The 24,564-nt window shown below is 39.7% G+C and overlaps 1 pseudogene; it reads left to right on the top strand.

Moving 5' to 3' along the window:
* Positions 1–24,564, top strand: part of LOC110895366 — a 41,001-nt pseudogene that overhangs the window by 1,502 nt on the left and 14,935 nt on the right.

Here is a 24,564-nt window from a genome sequence, read left to right as displayed (position 1 = left end):
TTTGACCCGTTCATTTAAACACTACACATTGAGGACAATGTTTACCTCAAGTGTGGGGATGGGGGAAAATTTAAAAAAATTTTCAAAAATGTCTTGTTTCGAAAGCGATCTTAAAGCACAAGTAACTAAGTCAACGAGGGATGTCACAACACATTTGGCTTTTTGTCATGGTCAAGTTCAAATTAGTAGCATTACGGGTATTTAGCGGGTGATTATTTGGGAATAATTCGCCTAAGAAACTAGTACATCATGCATATCACATATCATACCCTTTATATATGTGAGGTTTTGAGCCACTTTTACATCATAGAATTACATATTTATGTTTCTTTGTTTGAGTGGACCATTAGTCATGTATTGTAGAACTTGCATCTTTTGATACGTTTGAGATCATAGACCAAATACAAGCACGAGAATGATTAAGGCATTAGGTGAACCTTTTCCTTTAAAACCAATTATTTATCCTTAAACAAATCCCCTAGTCGCCCACTTTGAGCCTAAACCTTTCGTTTGACAACCCGTTTAGCCCATAACCATTAAACCGTTTCTTTTAAACTCGTGTGATGAAAATTCAATTGTAGGATTATTTGTTTGTATAGTTGTGTTTGCAAAAAAAAAAAAAAAAAAAAACAATCGGAAAATGTTGCAAAAAAAAAGAGAATAGAAAATCGTTGAGAAAATACAAAAATATGAGTTATTAGTTGTTGAATAAAAGAGCGAAAAAAAAAATTGTTGCCTCGTAGTTGATGTCTATAGTTAGTTTTGTTTAGAGTAGTTGCTTTGTAATAAAAATCGAATTTTTCATCACCTTAGCAACTTAAAAAAAACATTCTATTTCATACCCTTAACCTAGCCCCGTTACAACCCTCCAAAGATCTTTTGACTTGTGCTTAGTATTCATGTTCGGTGGTGGAGAATGATTAAGTTGCAAGCCTATGCGGGTACGTGTTCTATTCGGTTTTGAGTGATTACTTTGAAAGTGCTAATACATCATTAAAATTAGCCAACTTGTAAACCGAGTCGAGTGAACATTGTGAGGGATATGTATGAATTGCGAGTTTTAAGGGCGGGTTAATCTTGGATAACCATTTTACATGATTAATCATTTATTGCTAAATATGTCGGAAATTGTAAAAAGTTTGAACCGTGCATGACAATAGACCTTAACCTTAGTCTCGGGAATGGGGAGTGTGTTTTCATTCGACCCACGTGAAAGTGAAAAACAGATTTGCTTGAGGACAAGAAAAAGACAAGTGTGGGGATGTGATGGGTTGGTAAAATTCCTTAGCTTAATGGTTTTAATTTCGGTTAATTACACGAAGTTACATTCTAGAATACACTACTTTGATATGGTTTGTGTTTTGCAGGCATTGACGGGTTTAAGGTGCATTTTGGAGAATTACTGAAGCTTTGGACGGATGCTAGAGATAACATAATTGAAGAAAATGCAAAAAGAGGCAAAACTGAGCTGAACTCTGCGTCAGAAACAGTCCAATCTTCATTTTGGCTTATCCTAAGCTAGAAAATGAGTTTCGGGGCTTATAATATATGCATTTGGGGTAGCTCGACGAGACGAATCAAAATATAAGGTTTTGAAAGTCCAGAAATTGTCGCATTATCTGCTGCACACTGGCTGATTGGTAAAAACGGGATTTTTTAGAGAAAAATTGAATTTTGAAAAAGGGGGAGTTACACTTTGTTATTCCTTCGATTCCCATTCATTGGAAAGAAAACCATTTTTTCCATCATCTTCAATCATTCTCCATAAAATCTTCAAACCCTAACCTCCACCACTCCTCAAGGCTCAAGGTCATGGCTCCGTGTTCGTGTTCGTCGGCCGGTGATCGCGTCCACCCAACCATGAGCGGCTAGTCTCTTCGGTTTCACCCCGATGTAGATGTTGTAAGATTTTCTAGGGTTTATGCATTTGTATTTTGATTTGATTTTGTGACAAATTGTTTAGTATTTGAACCTTGGATAATTGTCTTGCATTTGTTTCGAATTCGTGAATTGTCGAACGATGATAAAGTTATGACTTTGCGAAATGGTTATGTGCAATTATGCCTTATCTTAGGTTAGGATTTACATGTCTGAGGTAATGAAGTGCATTGTGGTCCGTTGTCTAAGACGTAGATAGCAATTGGCACCTAAGTTTCGTGATAGTAGTCCGTTAATCACTATATGCAATTGAATCAAGTTAAAACATGTAGGAACCCTAGGTCTTGCAATTATCGAACCGGGTGTGATTCGTATTCCTAATTCTTATCTCAACTTTTTAGTTTAGTTTACAATCTTAATTAATCACACATTGTTTTAAGAATAACATCAATTTGTCGGTTCAATCCGATTTATTTTCAAAACCAAACAAACAAATAAAATTAGCATTCTTCATAATCACTTTGTACATTATTTGTAAATAGTCTAGCTAATCGAACGGGTCATGCGATATTGACCACATGCTCTTCGTGGATACGATACCCGACTTACCCTAGCTACCTAGGTTTAATTGGGTTTTTGACTGATTGGGACGACAAGGTCACGTCACCAAGCTGGAGCTGTATATGTCAAGCTGGAGTAGTGCCATCTGAAAGTAAGTGCTCAATGCTCGTGTTCTTAGCTCATTTGATTGTCCCACTTGTATCATGTCATTGTTTGAGTATTTTTTTTTTACACTTCAAAAAGGTAATATCGTATAGGTAAAACATCTTCTATTAGAACAGGTTTGATTTTGAGTATACTTATAGGTTTCTGATTTTGGCGGGAAGGGTTTTGGAAGTTGCAGGGGGTAATATTGTTTCTAAACACAAAGTATAGGGGGTAATATCATAGGACAATTTAGTAATTTACCAGTGGGGGGGGGGGGGGGTAATTGTGCGACATAACAGGAATGTTGGGAGGTAAAATTAAAGGATAAAATAGTCATTTCAAATTAAAGCTAACAGATCAGTTAACAAAATTGAGGTCGGGGGTAAAAGTGCGACATAACATCAACGTTGGGGGGTAAAATTGCAATTATTTCGTTAGGGGGGAGGGGTCAGAGTGCCAATTGGCCAAAACCCCAATGGGTAAAATTGCAGTTTACTCTAGAATCTATTATCACCTTTTGTTGACCTCTGATTTCTTATCCTCAAGTTCATGCAATCAGTGGCGAAGCTTGAGATTTCCAACCGCGGGGTCGAAAATGTATATACCATAATATTTCTATAAAGCCAGGGGGTCAAAAACGTATATACCCAAAAATTTATATACGAAAACTATATAATCTCCACTACTGAGCGAAAAGTTCGGGGGAGGGGGGGGGGGCGGCCGCCCCTACTATCCTAAGCCCATGCATACATATAACATAATGTAAGTAATTTATCAATTTATATACATTGTTTTCACGACCGGATCGTACAGACAGAAAATGTGGGACTAGAGGCCGTGGATACGGTGTGATTCAAACTGTTTATATTATAAAATCGTTGAAAATAAATAAAAGAAAAATTCGAAATTTCATTTTCTATTTCTTTTTCAAGCAAGTGATATTATTTTCTAACAGTAGTATATTTATTATTATCAAATTATTATTTTCTAACAGTAGTATATTTATTTATATTTATCAAATTATAAAATCGCCAATTGAAGCACACTCTTTGACAAAGAAACTTCATTTTCGAGAAACGAACAAGGTAACTACGAATAATCTACCAAAAAAACTGAAAGCGATAGATACCTGTGAAACAAATCATGGTTCCAATAAACCGTACCAGAAGGCGCATAATCTTCATCATCAACCGTTCGATTAGCACCAGTTCAGGGGCGTAGCTTTCAAGGGACCGGAAGGGGTGCCCAACCCTCGAACTTTTTACTCAGTAGTGTTACGTATGTACGTTTCGTATATAGTTTTTTAGGTATATACGTTTTTGACCCCTGGTTTTATAAAAAAAAATACTTATATAGAATTTTTAGGTCTGATGACTTCTGACCACCCGGTTGAAATTTTCAAAATTCGCCACTGTTTGTATTTTTATAAAATATTAAAAAAAGGACGTGGTATTATTAAAACTTCTGTTAAGATTATTTTACCGTTTTCGTTTGCTATTGTTAAAGAAAATAAAAGAATGGTTTCATATTTATTTTCACAAACCTTTTGTTGTATGCTTCATTTGTCTTACGGGTCCGATTTTTGTAAGTATAAATAGAATTGTAACGCACTATAAGTAACATATTCTGCTGTAGCACAACACAGCCAAACATTTGATGTTTCGGCTCCTGCAACCCAGGAGTCCCAGGTTCGAGTCCTGGCAGCGGAAAACATATTTTTTAAAAAAACTTGTAATAAGTTTGGTCCTTAACAAACATTAAAGAAATATGTTTGCATACACGATAAGGATCAGTCATTGTTATTTTGCAAACAATTCCATCATTAATTACTTTTATCATCTTCTAATAAGTTTGGTCCTTAACAAACTTTAAAGAAATGACAGTATCATTTGTATTTATACCCATTTGGAAACCTCTTAGCACTTTGCGTGGCGGCATTTCATGGTGAACATCCACGCTACACCATCACAAGTAGGACCCCCCCCCCCCCCATATTTAAGAGTAAATTACACGATTTGTCCTTTAACTTTTATACCAACTTGTATCGGGTGTCATTTATCTTTAGATATTACACCGAATCTCCTTTATTTGAAAAGTATTTTTCATCTTCGAATTAGTTACGTGTATTAACTACTTCTTCCTAGTAAAAATTGTGTTGGTGTCCCATATATATTTGTTTAGATATTTTTAATGTTAAAATTTTAATTGCTGCTATAGTAAAAAAAAAAGGTAAATTTTGCATAGGAGTTACCTAGTGATGGAGAAAGAACTGAATATATATGTTTATGAAGAAGGCAACTTACCAGTTTTTCACGATGCACCTTGTGATGGGATTCTTGGAATGGAAGGAATCTTCATAAACGATATGGAAATTAGTCGGTTTCGTACAAGAGACCCTGATGAAGCTCATCTTTTCTTCCTCCCGTTTAGCATTGTGTCGATCGTTCATTATGTTTTTGAGAGAGAAACCCGACTTTGGAGTGATATGAAGAACACTGTCATCGACTATATTAATGTCATAGCCGATAAATATCCGTTTTGGAACCGAAGCCGTGGTGCTGATCACTTCATGCTTGCTTGTCATGATTGGGTGTTTTATAAGTATAGATAGAGGTGACAAGATGCCAACATGTCAAACGCAACGTTTTACACGCGTTTTGGCTTGTACATAATTTCTAACTTCTTAATTTGACTAAAACGATTTAAGAATCAATATTTATTGAAATTATATATTTTTGACGGTTTCAACGTGTTTTTGACACATATGATCTCTTTAAAGATAATACACAACTAGCCAAACCGACTCTTCGTATGTAAAGGAATTAGAAACTTGAAATTGTCATTGTTAGTAATAAAATAAAGACGGGAATGATGTTTTACAACATTCATTTTGTATATAGTCTACACCCGAGTGAGTGCGATTTGGGTGGACATATCTGTCACACCCCCAAAATCCACACGCGGAGTACCACCGCTTGGAGGCGTGACATGACCAGGATCAAGCCACACATCATATTGAACGTTAACAGTAATAAGTAAAAGTCATTCATCAATACGAAAGGTGTTCAAAAACCAAAACATAATCAAGTGTGTAGCGGAAGCATAAATGTAAAAACCAACTTAAGTCATAAGTTTGAAAGGTCATAAATGTTTAACAAAGCATCCACGATCCATGTCCACAACGACCGCGCCTCCCAGTGCAAGCTCCATGTGTACCTATAGACCTGTAAGGCATGTAACAACGAGTCAACAACAAAGTTGAGCGAGTTCACAGTTGATTGTTTAGTTATACTATTCATTTCGTAAACCGTTTGTTTGTTTAGTAACCGTGTATCGTATATACTTGTATCGCGGCCCTCCAGGCATGTTTGCGAAGATTAGTGGGAGTTTCCCATGTATTCTAGACTAGTTATATTTGTATCGCGGCCCTCCAGGCATGTGTGCGAAGTTTACTATTTGTATCGCGGCCATTCCAGGCATGTGTGCGAAGATTAGTATTTGTATCACGGCCATTCCAGGCATGTGTGCGAAGTTTAGTGGGGACTTCCCATGTATCACTAGTCTAGCAGTATCTATAAGTGACCTTCCCCTAACGAGGTCAGTGGTACGTAATTCCGGTAACAATGTAAGTACAAGTAATCATTCAATCTCATTCCCAACCCCGGGAATCCCATGCCTTGGTAAGAGTGTGAACTCACCTTGGTTTGCTCGGTATGCTAAAGTATGTGCTCGCAAATAATCAGTCAAGTCCTAAAGTGCGCATGTATACATAATCAGTTTATGTTCACTAAGTTCATGTATGCTCAAACAATCACAGTGGTATTGAAGCAATGATCACCAAGTAGCACTAAACACGTATTCAAAATCATACAAGTCATGCGTATCATCTAACAACAGTTAGTTAACCCAGTTAAGTCTTAACAGATTCAAACTATGTTACTGTGCAGATTACTCATTCGGCGAAACACTCCCCCTTGTTTCGCCGTGAACCCTCGTCGACAAAACACCTATGTTTCGTCATGCTTATTTCGTCGTACATGGTCTCGGCGAAACACTTTGTGTTTCGCCATGTTTGTTTCGTCAACATTGGTTTCGGCGAAACACATCTGTTTCACCGTCACCTGTGTTTCGTCTGGGGTGTCAGTTACGTCAATTAAACAGTCAATCACAGAAACCCTAATCATTGCTAACAGCCGTCAACAGCTTCATCAATCATACAGCAATTCATACAGTTAGTAATCATTGATACCTCCAATTACATTATGGTACACAATACCTAGCATGAACCCTAATTATCAACAACAGTTACATAACAACTCGGCCAATAATTGTAAGATACCGAACCATTGATTCATACAAAGTGCATCATTTATTCACTAGATCGTTCAGAATATACGACAACAGTTGAGCATAAACGGTAGACATAACACAACCGATCATATCATCAGATTATAAGAATCCCTACCATACTAATCTATTCAATCAATGACAAAACCACATCACAGTCGATCCGCATATATGTGCACATCATTCGCAATAACATGTATGTATAACAATCATTCAAAACATAACAAGAATCGAATCACAAGGACGGAATACTAACCAAATAGATACGAGATTAGCAAAGGTTTGGAGAGAGGGGAAATCGTCAAGAGCTTCGAGTGAATGGGAGCAGCCGTCTGTTGGCAGAGAGGGGGCTCTAGGGTTTCGGTTTGCTAAAGTTGTGACGAATAGCCCGTAGAACTAAATAAATATCTGGTGTAACATACTGGGCCGTTACTGGGCCTCAGCGAATCGTTGGGCCGGCGAAACACTTGTTTCGTCGAGATGTGTGTGACGAAACACACACTTGTTTCGTCGGAGGAGCTTATGGCGAAACACTACTTGTTTCGTCGTGTGAGTTATGGCGAAACACACTTGTGTTTCGTCGGGTTGTTAAAGTCTTAAACAGTTTACAAGTTCACAAACCAAACACTTTATACAAAACACATAGCATATCAAGCAATCATCTCGAATTATAATCCAGTGTACATTTACAAGGAAATCAATCAAGCAACTAAACAGTCAACGTGCAATAAATGTGAATAAGGAATCTTGGAAACTCGAGTTGTCACATTATCCCCAACTTGAAAGAAATTTCGTCCCGAAATTTGGCATGCGGTTACTGAGGAAGCTAGTTGTGTTGTATAGTTCACTGGTTTTCCTGGGGTGTCACATCATCCCCCCGTTGATTTGGAATTTCGTCCTGAAATTCTGTAGTAGCTTCAGCCTCAGTAGTAGTTGCATTGTTCTGGAATAACTGGGGATATTTGAGTTCCATTTGGTCTTCTCGTTCCAAGGTAAACTCTGGGCCACGACGGGAGTTCCAACGAACTCGAACAAGAGGTATTCTGGTGTTTTTGAGGACCTTAACATCCCGGTCCGTGATTTCAACTGGTTCTTCGACGAAATGCAACTGTTCGTCGATAGTGAGCTCCTTCAAAGGAACTATGAGGGTCTCATCTGACAGACGCTTCTTCAGATTCGACACGTGGAAAACGTTGTGAACTGCACCGAGTTCTGCTGGTAAGTTCAGTTTGTAGGCCACTTTGCCTATCCTTTCTATGATTTCGAATGGTCCAACGTAATGTGGATTGAGTTTGCCTCGTTTGCCAAAACGAACTACACCCTTCCAGGGCGAGACTTTGAGTAGCACCTGATCCCCAACCTGGAACTTGAGCGGTTTCCTGCGCTTATCAGCGTAGCTTTTCTGACGGTCATGAGCTGCCGCCATGCGTTGTCGTATCTGTGCAATCCGTTCAGTAGCATCAACTATAAGTTCTGGACCTGTGATCTGACTATCGCCCACCTCTGCCCAACAGAGAGGTGATCGGCATTTACGCCCGTATAATGCCTCGAATGGAGCGGCTTGAATGCTGGTGTGGTAACTGTTGTTATACGAAAACTCCACTAACAGGAGATGTTTTTCCCAGCTGTTGCCGAAATCGATAACACATGCCCGAATGTTACACCCTTATATTTAAACTAGGATATAATAACTATTTTATACCAAAAGCCATTGGGAATTACATAAGTTTCAAAACTTTTACTAGTTAGCCTACTAAGAACAAAAGAAGAACGTAATATTGTAGTTTAAGACTTTGACTACAACAAACGAAACACTGTTTAACGAGTTTAACATAGCGGAAGCTTCGAAGTGGAGTGTTCGGTTCATTCATCATGTCGCTTGATCGCCATCCGTGACTTCTAATTACCTGAGAATCATCAATTAGATCATTAGTTCTTGAGGTTTAAGAATGATAAGGTTTTAAGACTTAACACCCCCCATTAAAAGGATAAGAAAATAAAAGTGTTCCAGGCTCCACCGTAATTTACGGTACCACCGTAAATTACGGTGAGTGCTGGAAATTTCTGGTTACACCGTAACACAGGAGAGAACCACCGTAAATCAAAACCCTCTACCGTAAATTACGGTGTCACCGTAATTTACGGTAGCACCTGGGAATTCATGCTTTTGTTTGGTTTGAGCCTTTCAACCAAAATTCCAACTTTCGGGTTTTCAACATTCTGCATTATCAACGTAGTAAGGGTCTAATATTTCTAGTACATCATACTACAGCCACTACATACATCAATTCATCATGTTCGGAATATAGAACATGCTTACTTGATTATTTGACCCGTTTGGCTTACCTACGGAATTTCCTTCCTTCATGGCAACTACCAACGAGCTAGATTCGTTATTCATATTAGTATTCAAATACGACAACGCCTTCGCTCCAATCCAATTTAACTAGAACTTTTATAATCCGCTACCACGATCTAAAATTTACATAATGTAACGAGACATGTTACATACCTTAGCGCACGCCCTTCAAACGAGAATCACCACCGGCTTGTCCGCTCGACGTCCCGGTATCTTGTCCTATAGAGTTCAATTCAAGACCAATTTAGAACCCTTTTTAGACATCATTTCGCATAATATACCGGAACATCTTAGTTAGGCGTTTAAGCTTTAAATTTCTATTTATCAGCCCTCTTTGAGGCATTTCTACAAACACCTTGAGGGCAGAATTTTCATGTCATTCATATTCAAGTCCTTAGCTCATTTTTTTGCTAATTCACTATCAAAGAAATTCTCATAAAGCATGTAACATCATATTCTTATTAAAAGTTATCTTCTATGATCAATTTACACTATGGTAGTCATCTAAAACCTAGTGTTCATCATTTTCATGTAAAACCCACAACCCACCTTCAAGGTGTTCATGGAGTTTCCTGAATTTGGTCATGTTTTCACATGGAATTGGTTGGGTCTTCACCCCTAAAACACCAAATCAGTTCTAAACTAGCCAAATAACACACATGCACATCAAATTTTCAGATTTCCCAATTTCATGAGAAATTCAAGTTATAGGATTTTCACTAAATTTTACATACCTTTTGATCCCTATGACGAGGTGATCACTAATTTGTGTTTGGAATTCGATTTGGGACTGAATTGGACCTCCAATTGCTCAAATTCTAGTGAACTAGGGTTCTTGAAGAGAACTTCTGATTTCCCTTGTGTTTTGATCGACCCAGCCATACACTTTTGTGTATGTTTGGTGTTTACTACAACATTAGTAAACAAGGTTTCAGTTTTGCTAAGTTTGGTCCCTTAACTTTGATCCATCCCTAAGTTTTAAGTGTTTTAACTCTATCATGAGTTATTTCAAGATTTGCAATTTTAACTAAATTAAAATTTCTAGTTGGTTAATTCTTGTTTATTAAATCTCTTTCATTTTAATATAAGGATTTATATTTTTGGGGTGTTACAAGTCTACCCCCCTTAAAAGGGGTTTCGTCCCCAAAACCGAATTACGTACCAAATAATGTGGGGTAGAGTCGTCGCATTTCTTCCTCAGACTCCCATGTAGTGTCCGAGCCCCTTCTATGCTCCCATTTGACTTTGACTTGACTTATTATCTTGTTCCTCAAACTTTTCTCCTTACGATCTAAAATCGCAATTGGTTTTACCGCATAGTTGAGGCTGTTATCCACCTCGATGTCATCGTAGTGGACATGAGCCGTTTCGTCGGCCAAACATTTTCGAAGATGTGATACGTGGAATGTGCTATGAATTCCACTCAACTCTTCAGGTAATTCAAGTCGATAAGCCACTTTACCGACCCGTTCAGTGATTCTAAATGGCCCAATAAATCTCGGGCTTAACTTCCCCCTTTTTCTGAATCTAATGATACCCTTCCATGGGGAAACCTTTAGCATGACCATATCGCCAACCTGAAACTCAATTGGCCTTTTTCTTTTATCTGCGTATGCCTTTTGCCGGTCTTGAGCCGCTTTCAAGTGTGCCCGAACTATATCAATTTTAGCGTTTGTAGCTCGGATTATATCGGTTGGCGCTAGCCCCCGCGGACCCACTTCTCCCCAACATACCGGAGTCCGACACTTTCTGCCATATAATAGCTCATACGGGGCCATTTTAATGCTCGCGTGATAGCTATTGTTATATGCGAATTCGACCAAAGGTAAATGAACATCCCAACTACCCCCAAAGTCGATAATGCAAGCCCGTAGCATATCACCCAATGTCTGTATTGTTCTTTCGCTCTGCCCATCCGTTTGTGGATGGTAAGCAGTGCTAAGGAACAATTTAGTTCCCATCTGTTCTTGGAATTCACGCCAGAATTTTGAAGTAAACCGGGTATCTCTGTCCGACACAATGGATATCGGTACCCCATGTCTTGCTATGATTTCGTTGGTGTAAACCTCCGACATTTTCTCCGAAGTATAAGTCTCACGAATGGGAATAAAGTGAGCGCTTTTGGTTAACCTATCCACTACTACCCAAATAGCATCAAAACCTCGACTTGTTTTAGGCAGTTTGGTCAATAGGTCCATCGTAATTTGCTCCCATTTCCAAACCGGAATTTCTAACGGCTGAAGTTTACCATATGGTTTTTGGTGTTCTGCCTTGACTTGCAGACACGTCAAACATTTTTCCACGTATTTCACCGTGTCCCGCTTCATTCCGGGCCACCAATAGTTTTGCTTCAAATCTTGATACATTTTGGTCGCTCCCGGATGAATGGAATAGCGGGATTTATGAGCTTCATCGAGTAGAAGCTTTTTAACCCCACATGTGTTAGGGACCCAGATTCTATTAAAGCGAGTCTTCAGGCCGTGACCGCCCACCTCTAGATCCTTAACTTGGCCGATAATTCTTTCCTTTTTCCAGTTTTCTGCCTTTACAGCTTCATCTTGTGCTTCTCGAATTTGTTCAAGCAAGCTTGAAGTCACAACCAGTTGCATTGATCGTACCCGTATTGGGGTATAATCCGATTTGCGGCTCAGCGCATCGGCCACTACATTAGCCTTTCCCGGGTGATAACGTATTTCACAATCATAATCCTTCACCGTTTCTAGCCACCGCCTTTGTCGCATATTTAACTCCTTCTGATCGAAGAAGTATTTCAAACTCTTGTGGTCGGTGAATATGGTGCACTTTACTCCGTACAAGTAGTGCCTCCATATTTTTAATGCAAACACTACCGCCGCCAACTCGAGATCGTGCGTAGGGTATTTCTGTTCGTGTACCTTTAATTGCCTCGAGGCATAGGCTATGACCTTGCCTCGTTGCATCAATACACATCCGAGTCCCGATAGTGAAGCATCCGAATAAACCTCCATGTCATCAACTCCGTCCGGTAGTGTTAGTACCGGAGCTTGAGTTAATTTTTCTTTTAGCGTTCGAAACGCTTTCTCTTGTTCAACACCCCAGATGAATCTTTCTGTCTTTCGGGTCAGCTTGGTTAGTGGCGACGCAATCTTGGAGAAATCCTGAATAAATCTCCTATAGTATCCCGCAAGTCCCAAAAAGCTTCTAATTTCCGAAGGGTTCTTTGGGGAATTCCATTTTGACACCGCCTCAATCTTTGACGGATCCACCAGTACTCCGTCGGCACTTATAATGTGGCCAAGAAATTGTACCTCTCGTAACCAAAAGGCACATTTAGAGAATTTTGCGTATAGCTTCTCTCGTCTAAGGGCTTCTAACACTTCTTGTAGGTGATGTGCGTGTTCAGCTTCACTTTTCGAATATACTAATATGTCGTCGATAAACACGATGACCGACTTATCCAGCATTGGTTTGCAAACCCGGTTCATGAGGTCCATGAAAGCCGCGGGTGCGTTTGTTAGCCCGAATGACATCACAAGGAATTCGTAATGTCCGTATCTCGTGCGGAAAGCCGTCTTCGGCACATCTTCTTCTTTGACCCTTAATTGGTGATACCCCGATCTAAGGTCAATTTTGGAAAACTAGTTCGCACCTTGTAACTGGTCGAATAAGTCGTCTATCCTCGGGAGCGGGTATCGATTCTTTACTGTGAGTTTGTTTAACTCCCGGTAATCGATACACATGCGCATACTCCCGTCTTTCTTCCTCACGAACAATACCGGTGCGCCCCAAGGAGACACACTCGGCCTTATGAATCCTTTGTCAAGCAGGTCTTGGATTTGGGACATCAATTCTTGCAATTCTGACGGCGCAAGTCGATACGGGGCCTTTGCCACGGGTTTCGCGCCCGGAATCAATTCGATCCCGAACTCTACTTCCCGTTCTGGCGGTATCCCCGGCAAATCTTCCGGAAAAACATCTTCATAATTTCGTACTACCGGTACATCTCCAATCTTTCGTAATCCTTTTTCGGGTTCATTTGCGTATATCATAAATGCTTTGCATCCTTGCTTCATTAGCTTGTGAGCTTTCAACATTGAGCATACAATGGGATTGCCTCCTTTTTCGCCATAGATGGTGACGTGTTTCCCGCTCGGAGATGTCAGTTTTATCTCTTTACGGAAACACACGACTTTTGCGTGGTGTCGAGATAGCCAATCCATCCCGACGACGACTTGAAATTCTCCCATTGACATCGGGATTAGATTTATCAGATATTCTTCCTCGTCAATGCTCAGTTTGCAATTTTCACATACATTGCAAACAATAAAACTTTTATTATTACCTATCTCTACTTCTAAGGGCACAGGTAATTTAGTTAGAACAAATGAAGGATGTCGAATAAATCCATATGAAACAAAGGATTTATTCGCACCCGTATCAAATAACACACGTGCAGGAATCGAGTTTACAGTAAATATACCTGAGACCACGTCAGGTTCAATCTTTGCTTCTGCGGCGGTTAGTTGAAAAGATCGTGCCTTTGCTTTATGGGCTTCACCCTTCTGTTCCTGCCCACCCTTCTTTTCAACCAACTCCGGGCACTCTGCTTTCTTATGACCCGTTCGATAACAATTGTAACAAACCGTTACCTTCTCCGGGCATGATAAGGCTATATGTCCCGTTTTCTTGCATATAGGACAAGGCTTATCCTTGTAATGACATTCGCCTTTATGGCCCTTCCCGCAAATTTTGCAACTCGGTGACCCGCCTTTCGTATCAGACTTCTTTGAGCTCTCACTTGTTCGTGCCTTTTTAGTGGGGCTGGGATTTACATCAGGTGCCCTCCGTTCACCCCTTTCGATACTCTTTTTCAGCTCTATTTCCCTTTCCCGAGCAGCATTTATAATCTCGGTAAGGGTCTCGTATTTGGAAGGGGTGATAAACTCCCTATACTCGGCACTCAACATGTTATGATAATAATATATCCTTTGTTCTTCGTTTGTTACAAGATCGTCACAAAACTTCATTTTATCCATAAATGTTGCCGTGATCTTGTCTATGGTCTCGTTTTTGTGCCTGAGCTGCATGAATTCTTGCTTGATTTTATTCATAACCGCTTTGGGGCTATGATGCTTCAGAAATGGCGTCTTGAATTCATCCCAAGTCATGATCTTAACAGCTTCAGTACCGATCTCTCTCTTCTTGTTATCCCACCAATCTTTTGCTTGATTTCTTAGTTGACCCGTACCATAGGCCACATAGTCATTTACATCACAATGGGTTCTCTCGAATACCCCTTCGATATCACTTAGCCATCTTTGGCACACTATTGGGTCAACCTCCCCATTGTATACCGGTGGTTTACAAGCCATGAATTCCTTGTATGAACAAGGTTTTCTTCCTCCATGTTTTTCCTTTTCAAGTTTTGAGTCGTCTTCTAATTTCTTGATTCTATCTTCTACCATTGATAGAACTGTGTTTTGAATTCTGTCAACGAAGCCTGCCAGACTGTTTTCGATTGCCTTTCCAACCTCTTCAGCAATCGCCTCCCTGACTTGTTCGGTGACTCTTGGCACCGCATCGTCGTTACCTTTATCAGCCATCTTCGTTTCTGAAATGTTTACACAAGTTGTTAAAACATTCCATTTATAACACATGATGTTCTTGTTTGATTCTATCAAGTTCATAACTTGATTTAGTTATTCTTGCTGTTGATTCAATCAAGTTCACAACTTGACTTGATTGTTCTTGCTGTTGATTCAATCAAGTTCACAACTTGACTTGATTGTTCTTGCTGTTGATTCAATCAAGTTCGCAACTTGACTTGATTGTTCTTGCTGTTGATTCAATCAAGTTCGCAACTTGACTTGATTGTTCTTGCTGTTGATTGAGCTTACTTGCTCATTTCATGCATGTGAGTTCATTTCTCATTCTTTACATAATATAAGGTTTATTAACTGAAATTAGTTCTTACCGGATGGTCGATCAAGCTTGAACCGAACACTTATTGACAACCGAGGCTCTGATTACCAACTTGTTACACCCTTATATTTAAACTAGGATATAATAACTATTTTATACCAAAAGCCATTGGGAATTACATAAGTTTCAAAACTTTTACTAGTTAGCCTACTAAGAACAAAAGAAGAACGTAATATTGTAGTTTAAGACTTTGACTACAACAAACGAAACACTGTTTAACGAGTTTAACATAGCGGAAGCTTCGAAGTGGAGTGTTCGGTTCATTCATCATGTCGCTTGATCGCCATCCGTGACTTCTAATTACCTGAGAATCATCAATTAGATCATTAGTTCTTGAGGTTTAAGAATGATAAGGTTTTAAGACTTAACACCCCCCATTAAAAGGATAAGAAAATAAAAGTGTTCCAGGCTCCACCGTAATTTACGGTACCACCGTAAATTACGGTGAGTGCTGGAAATTTCTGGTTACACCGTAACACAGGAGAGAACCACCGTAAATCAAAACCCTCTACCGTAAATTACGGTGTCACCGTAATTTACGGTAGCACCTGGGAATTCATGCTTTTGTTTGGTTTGAGCCTTTCAACCAAAATTCCAACTTTCGGGTTTTCAACATTCTGCATTATCAACGTAGTAAGGGTCTAATATTTCTAGTACATCATACTACAGCCACTACATACATCAATTCATCATGTTCGGAATATAGAACATGCTTACTTGATTATTTGACCCGTTTGGCTTGCCTACGGAATTTCCTTCCTTCATGGCAACTACCAACGAGCTAGATTCGTTATTGATGTGTGTAAAATGCAACATATAAAACACATCAATTAAGGCATAAAACTAACCCTTTTTAAGTACTAATGTTGGAAAAAGAGTGTTTTTGTCTTCCTTTTGTATTTTCAGGATGAAATGAGCTCAAAATCACAAAAGAAGCAAAAAGACCACTAATTCTACCATAAATACAAGAAAAGGAACAAAAGTAAACTGCCCGGACCCTCAACGGCACCTCCCAAGACAAAGAGAAGAGAACAGAAGTCTGAACACGCCCCGTGTCCAGTGAACACGGGGGCGTGCCCAGGAAGCAGCAGAAAAGACAAACCAGTAGAAGCTTCCATTGCTCACCACGGGGCCGTGCCCAGCGGACACGGGGGCGTGTTGAAAGTACAGCAGGCGCATTAATTGTAATTCGCAATTACAATTAATGAAGAGAGAGAATGTCAGACGGGCACGGGGCCGTGTCCAGCGGACACGGGGCCGTGTCCAGCGTTCTGTTCAGCCTATAAATAGAGGAGCTTGGTTTCATTCTCTCTCATCCCTTGGCACACCACCTCTCTCACACTTCATCCACCACCCATCATCACCATAACACCATCATCCACCACCATCATCCATTGTCCATCATAGAGTGTGTGAGTCGTCTCGGGATCCAAGATTGATCGTAAGAGTTCTTGACAATCAAGGCCATGTTTGCCTAAGTCTCTTACATCACTTGGTGAAGACAAGTGTTTAGTATAATACTTTTTATTTTTAATCTTTTGCACTTTTTATTTGGTTTTGTATTAATGACTTTAATAACTAGTTACTTATGTTGAAGGTGATCTTTCCTTATCGTTTGTCCGTGGTGTCTTGGCATTATTTTACTGTCTATATAAAATAAAAGATTTTCACCATTCATATCTCCACGGTCTATATGGAGGTATGTTGGCTACCTGGTCGGGGGTTAAGGGAACGGTTTGGTAAAGGTCTTGCCCTTGTTCAGCGTTTAGAGGTCCTGCTTGGGACCTGGGTCAAATTCAGTAGGATCTCCTTCAATGCCCATAGGTATTGGATGGCGGGGATCCAAACTCTTTGACCCCCTCATAAGCTAACTACTATTAATACTATAACCCGGCTATTTAGGACTGTATCCCTGCTGACTCAGACTACTTAGCCGAGGGTAACGTCACCGCCAAAAGCGGGGCCTACCATAATTTGCATTAATAACTTAATTCATTATCTTTCAATAATCCGACCCTTTAGGATTGTATCCTTGCTGACTCAAACTACTGGGTTGAGGGTAACGTCGCCTTCAAAAGAGGGGCCTACTACAATAACTAAGATAATCTCTTAAATAAGTGCAAAAGTGCGAAAATAATCAAAGGTTATACTAATACACGTGTCGGATCCAAGTGATTCATCTTGTCTATCTGTTTTTTATTTATTTTATTTTCAGCATTTAGTTAGTTTTTATTTTTCTTAGTTTAAAACATTTTTCTAACTTTTTGATTTGATTAGACGTTGAGGATAAACCGGTATTAAAAGCTCTTGTGTCCTTGGACGACCTCGGTATCTTACCAACACTATACTACGTCCACGATGGGTGCACTTGCCCATATGTGTGCTTAGTGTTAGTAAATATCGTGTTTTATAAATTTAAAACTTGGCTAAAAGTGTAAAAAGGGCTTAAATAAACATCTAAAAACATATATACACTAACACGCATCAAGTTTTTTGGCGCCGTTGCCGGGGACACAAGGATTTTAAGAAAGTTAGGAATCAACGGCCTAATCATCTTTTTATTTTTCTTTAATTTTTAGGATTTTTTTTTTTAGATTTTTCAGCTTCTGCAGAGCTCAGCACGGGGCCGTGCCCGCTGAACACGCCCCCGTGCCCAATCATTGGAACTGGCAATCCTGTTTTATATCAGACAGTAGGCTGAACACGGGGCCGTGTCCACTCAACACGCCCCCGTGCCCAAGATTCAGTTACTGAAAACAGAACCGTTTGATCCCGGCGGTTGGTAACTTCTGATACAAACATGAGTAATAGTGATTCTTTTTACTTTCGGCACTCTTATGGTTTGTGGTGTCAAATATGTGGAGGCGAACACGAGGAATTAAAATGTTTCTTCCTCACTTATAGGCCACACTATATAGACCCACCAATTCCTTGTAGCCTTAAGAGGGGCGAAAGTAAAAATAAACATTATTTCTCCCTCGAATGCGCCCAACCGGATATTCTAGGAGATATGCTCCTTGACGAGCTATTTCAACTAGAAGAACTACTTCTAAATTGGTCAAAAGAACTTAGGAAGGATTTCTTAGATCCATCCCAAGATGATGACCATGAGGAAATGTTGGAACCGCATTCTGACAACCTCGTTGCTCCCGAAAATACCTTTCTTCCTAGACAAGACGTGGACGATAGTCGTCCCTGTGCCGATTGTGCCGTGAAGGACTCCCCATCGACCTCGTTCGGTGCATACATAGACCTGAGCGATTCGGCATACACCTTCTTTAACGAGAGCCCGGGAAAGGGTTGGACTTGTCCACCTAGAATGAAAATAGGAATTACCCTCACCGACAACCTCTTGCGTTCTCGCCTTAGTATAGGACAATTAAGGTATCTTAGGCACTTTGGGGTTGTTCCAACAAGTCAGGAGCCACCCGATACAAGTTAGCTCCTTAGAAAAGACAAAACTCCATAAGACAGCCCTCCGACACGGGGCCGTGTCCGGTCACCACGACCCCGTGTTCGCTCAGAAGATTTTCTGCTGATTCTGTCAGAATACGGACAAAATGTGTCAGGATTTTTTTCTGCACACGGGGCCGTGTCCGGCGGACACGGGGCCGTGTTCAGTGTGCTGTCGTTTTCTTTAAATGCAGCCTGAATCCTGCTCATTTTTGACCACTCCACAAAGCAGAGATCCCTGGAATCTTCACATATACCATCCTAGGTAAGTACCAAAAGAAGGTTCCTAAGGACCATCTTGTCTTTTCCACTTTTGTTCATTTCCTCTTCTTCCAAAAATTTTTCAAACCCTACCTCCATGGAAGCTTGGAAACCCATGATTCCAACCTTCTATGCAAGGTTTGTAGGAATTTTCGCTATGGATTCTTGTCTAAAGTTAGTTCTATAACTTTGTTTTTAAATTATCTAAGCTCATAACACGACGAAAGTATATAGAAATAATTTAAAAACCTAGAACCATTAGACAAAAATTCCTGCAGACAGTTGAACACGGGGCCGTGCTCACTGAGCACGGGGCCGTGTTGGAGGTACTGTTTTGCAAAAATTTAGTTATCCTCGGCTTATTTCGCAGAAAATGGCCAGCCGAAACAGCGGAGCATCTTCAAGGAATAACCGAAATGGAAGGAGATCGTCCACCGCAGAGGATTCCCTAGTAAACTACGTTTACGCTTTAAGGGAAGCCGTGGACGAATTGATAAGTGTAGAAGAAGCTTTAGTGGACCGCGTTAATCATCTGACGATAGGTTTGGAGGGCTGCCTGCAAGAAGTGAACCTTCTGCACCAAAGGTTAAACCTTCTTGCTTCCCCGCCTTTGGTTCCGGTGATTACACACAGGGCGTGGAATGTGGTACCCGAAGTTATCATCCCAGCAGAATGGCACGCCTTGCATCAAGTACCGCAACCAAGGGTAGTGCAAGGAATCCCGGTAAGCGCTCCTCCTCAAGATACCGACGAGAATGAGGCTACCTTCTACCTCCCAAGGGAGATAGAAGAATGGCTTTGAGTGAGAACCTAGGAGCCATGGGCTGAAGAATGTTTCTACATCGGGAAGCTATTCCCGAAATTTTCATAAATAAGTAGAACCTTTATGATAACCTTATGTACCCCTTAGTTAATTAACTATATTTATGTAATCTCTCTATTAGCAATGTTATGATGGTTTTTATGATTTATGGACTCGTGGTGGTAATGGATGAAAAAGGGAACGAGAAAAAAATGGAACCATGCAGAAGAACAGAACAAACCGACAAAAATCTCCATAACAGAAGGCTCCACACGGGCCGTGCCCAACCAACACGGCCCCGTGCTGAGCCCCCTGCAGGAAATCACCCAGTTCAGGTAACTGGACACGGGCCGTGTTCAGCGAACACGCCCCCGTGTCCAGGCTTCTGTTTCACTTCTATAATTTTTGTTACTGGCACTTGACCACGGGGCCGTGCCCGGTCAACACGGGGCCGTGTCCAGAGCGCCAGTAACACAAATCTTTGTTTTTAAACACACTTTTACATATTCTAATCAACCAAAAACTTTATTTTTGGACACATTGAGGACAATGTGTAATTTAAGTGTGGGGGGGATGCTAAAACCTTGGAATTTTGCAAAATCCTAAAACAAGCCTTACACAAAACTCTATTGGAACCGCTAAACACCCCAAATTTTTTCAAAAACTTTTTCATTTTTTTTATTTACTTGTCTTAGTTTAAGTTGGGAATAACAAGTTATAAAAGGGTTATATTTTTACAAACTTACAACCGATAGCGTCGTGATAAAAAGAACTAACATAAGAAAATTATGAACCGGTATAACAAGTCTAGCTAAAATTCGATTATATATGCTTGGTCACATTAAAAACCCATTCCCACAAAAAGTGAGTTTTGAGCCTTTATTGAGCATAAAAATACACATATTTAGATTAAATGCTCATTTTTCGTTTCTTGTGTAAATAGCCGCTCGGTCTTTACAAATCTAGAACTTGCCACGACGATACATTCCCGGTCCTTACCAACTTAAACCCAAGTAAGTAAATGATGGAGGCATTAGGACTAACTATTTTCTTTCAAAACCATTATTTTTCAATTTTTTTTTACCTACCCAAAACCCCCCTAGAAAACCCCTTTGAGCCTAAACTTTTCATTTCATTACCCCCAAAACAATTTTTTTTTTACCCACCAAAAACCTTTTTCATTTTTTCACCTTTATTTTAGTAACAAACTCGGTTTTTCATAAACATACCCTTTACGTGACAAAAAAAAAAAAAATGAATGAAGTCAAAAACAAACATAAGCTACAAAAAGCTTGTTTGGAGAAATACTTCAAAAATAAATGTCACCAAAAATAAGGTATTTCACGAAAACCGACACTTGTTACGATTTTCGCCCTTTTTACTAACCACTAACCAACCACCCACCTTTAAACCCAAGCCTTCACCCCAAAAGACCTCTTGATATTTACAAAGGTAAAAAGTTAAAAAGGAGGAGGATTGATCGCTTGGCAAGCATATGGAGAATGTAAATCCGTGCCGCTCTCGAGCGATTCACTTAAATATACACCTTCGGCCGAGTGATTGAGTGATCTCCCGTGAGGTATGTGAACTTGTATATAAATGGAATTTTAATAAGGCATGCTATGCCCAAATAAGTAGTTTATCTTATGAAAAGTTCAAAATAAACCATGACGAATAAGATTGTAAATAAAATAAAAATAGAACCTATACAAACCTTGGATTCCCGACACTCTAGGACAAGTTAAAAAAAAAAAAAAAAAAAAAAAACTTCTCTTCTACCTATTCCATTTGGGAGTGTAAGCCACATTAAAAGAGTTTTGCTTGAGGACAAGCAAAAGTTCAAGTGTGGGGGTATTTGATGTGTGTAAAATGCAACATATAAAACACATCAATTAAGGCATAAAACTAACCCTTTTTAAGTACTAATGTTGGAAAAAGAGTGTTTTTGTCTTCCTTTTGTATTTTCAGGATGAAATGAGCTCAAAATCACAAAAGAAGCAAAAAGACCACTAATTCTACCATAAATACAAGAAAAGGAACAAAAGTAAACTGCCCGGACCCTCAACGGCACCTCCCAAGACAAAGAGAAGAGAACAGAAGTCTGAACACGCCCCGTGTCCAGTGAACACGGGGGCGTGCCCAGGAAGCAGCAGAAAATACAAACCAGTAGAAGCTTCCATTGCTCACCACGGGGCCGTGCCCAGCGGACACGGGGGCGTGTTGAAAGTACAGCAGGCGCATTAATTGTAATTTGCAATTACAATTAATGAAGAGAGAGAATGTCAGACGGGCACGGGGCCGTGTCCAGCGGACACGGGGCCGTGTCCAGCGTTCTGTTCAGCCTATAAATAGAGGAGCTTGGTTTCATTCTCTCTCATCCCTTGGCACACCACCTCTCTCACACTTCATCCACCACCCATCATCACCATAACACCATCATCCACCACCATCATCCATTGTCCATCATAGAGTGTGTGAGTCGTCTCGGGATCCAAGATTGATCGTAAGAGTTCTTGACAATCAAGGCCATGTTTGCCTAAGTCTCTTACATCACTTGGTGAAGACAAGTGTTTAGTATAATACTTTTTATTTTTAATCTTTTGCACTTTTTATTTGGTTTTGTATTAATGACTTTAGTAACTAGTTACTTATGTTGAAGGTGATCTTTCCTTATCGTTTGTCCGTGGTGTCTTGGCATTATTTTACTGTCTATATAAAATAAAAGATTTTCACCATTCATATCTCCACGGTCTATATGGAGGTATGTTGGCTACCTGGTCGGGGGTTAAGGGAACGGTTTGGTAAAGGTCTTGCCCTTGTTCAGCGTTTAGAGGTCCTGCTTGGGACCTGGGTCAAATTCAGTAGGATCTCCTTCAATGCCCATAGGTATTGGATGGCGGGGATCCAAACTCTTTGACCCCCTCATAAGCTAACTACTATTAATACTATAACCCGGCTATTTAGGACTGTATCCCTGCTGACTCAGACTACTTATCCGAGGGTAACGTCACCGCCAAAAGCGGGGCCTACCATAATTTGCATTAATAACTTAATTCATTATCTTTCAATAATCCGACCCTTTAGGATTGTATCCTTGCTGACTCAAACTACTGGGTTGAGGGTAACGTCGCCTTCAAAAGAGGGGCCTACTACAATAACTAAGATAATCTCTTAAATAAGTGCAAAAGTGCGAAAATAATCAAAGGTTATACTAATACACGTGTCGGATCCAAGTGATTCATCTTGTCTATCTGTTTTTTATTTATTTTATTTTTCAGCATTTAGTTAGTTTTTATTTTTCTTAGTTTAAAACATTTTTCTAACTTTTTGATTTGATTAGACGTTGAGGATAAACCGGTATTAAAAGCTCTTGTGTCCTTGGACGACCTCGGTATCTTACCAACACTATACTACGTCCACGATGGGTGCACTTGCCCATATGTGTGCTTAGTGTTAGTAAATATCGTGTTTTATAAATTTAAAACTTGGCTAAAAGTGTAAAAAGGGCTTAAATAAACATCTAAAAACATATATACACTAACACGCATCAGTTATTCATATTAGTATTCAAATACGACAACGCCTTCGCTCCAATCCAATTTAACTAGAACTTTTATAATCCGCTACCACGATCTAAAATTTACATAATGTAACGAGACATGTTACATACCTTAGCGCACGCCCTTCAAACGAGAATCACCACCGGCTTGTCCGCTCGACGTCCCGGTATCTTGTCCTATAGAGTTCAATTCAAGACCAATTTAGAACCCTTTTTAGACATCATTTCGCATAATATACCGGAACATCTTAGTTAGGCGTTTAAGCTTTAAATTTCTATTTATCAGCCCTCTTTGAGGCATTTCTACAAACACCTTGAGGGCAGAATTTTCATGTCATTCATATTCAAGTCCTTAGCTCATTTTTTTGCTAATTCACTATCAAAGAAATTCTCATAAAGCATGTAACATCATATTCTTATTAAAAGTTATCTTCTATGATCAATTTACACTATGGTAGTCATCTAAAACCTAGTGTTCATCATTTTCATGTAAAACCCACAACCCACCTTCAAGGTGTTCATGGAGTTTCCTGAATTTGGTCATGTTTTCACATGGAATTGGTTGGGTCTTCACCCCTAAAACACCAAATCAGTTCTAAACTAGCCAAATAACACACATGCACATCAAATTTTCAGATTTCCCAATTTCATGAGAAATTCAAGTTATAGGATTTTCACTAAATTTTACATACCTTTTGATCCCTATGACGAGGTGATCACTAATTTGTGTTTGGAATTCGATTTGGGACTGAATTGGACCTCCAATTGCTCAAATTCTAGTGAACTAGGGTTCTTGAAGAGAACTTCTGATTTCCCTTGTGTTTTGATCGACCCAGGCATACACTTTTGTGTATGTTTGGTGTTTACTACAACATTAGTAAACAAGGTTTCAGTTTTGCTAAGTTTGGTCCCTTAACTTTGATCCATCCCTAAGTTTTAAGTGTTTTAACTCTATCATGAGTTATTTCAAGATTTGCAATTTTAACTAAATTAAAATTTCTAGTTGGTTAATTCTTGTTTATTAAATCTCTTTCATTTTAATATAAGGATTTATATTTTTGGGGTGTTACACCGAAGCATGTCTTCTAGAGTCTGGATAGTGCGCTCAGACTGCCCATCCGTCTGAGGGTGATAAGCTGTGCTCATGTCTAACCGAGAGCCAAATGACTTGTGCATTGCTTGCCACAGTTCCGACGTAAAACGTGCATCACGATCAGAGATAATAGAGATCGGCAC

The sequence above is a fragment of the Helianthus annuus genome, chromosome 1 (genome assembly GCF_002127325.2).
Source record: "Helianthus annuus cultivar XRQ/B chromosome 1, HanXRQr2.0-SUNRISE, whole genome shotgun sequence".
Taxonomy (NCBI): Eukaryota; Viridiplantae; Streptophyta; class Magnoliopsida; order Asterales; family Asteraceae; genus Helianthus; species Helianthus annuus.
The sequence above is the reverse complement of the archived record's forward strand: the minus strand, read 5'-3'. Positions and strand labels throughout refer to the sequence as shown.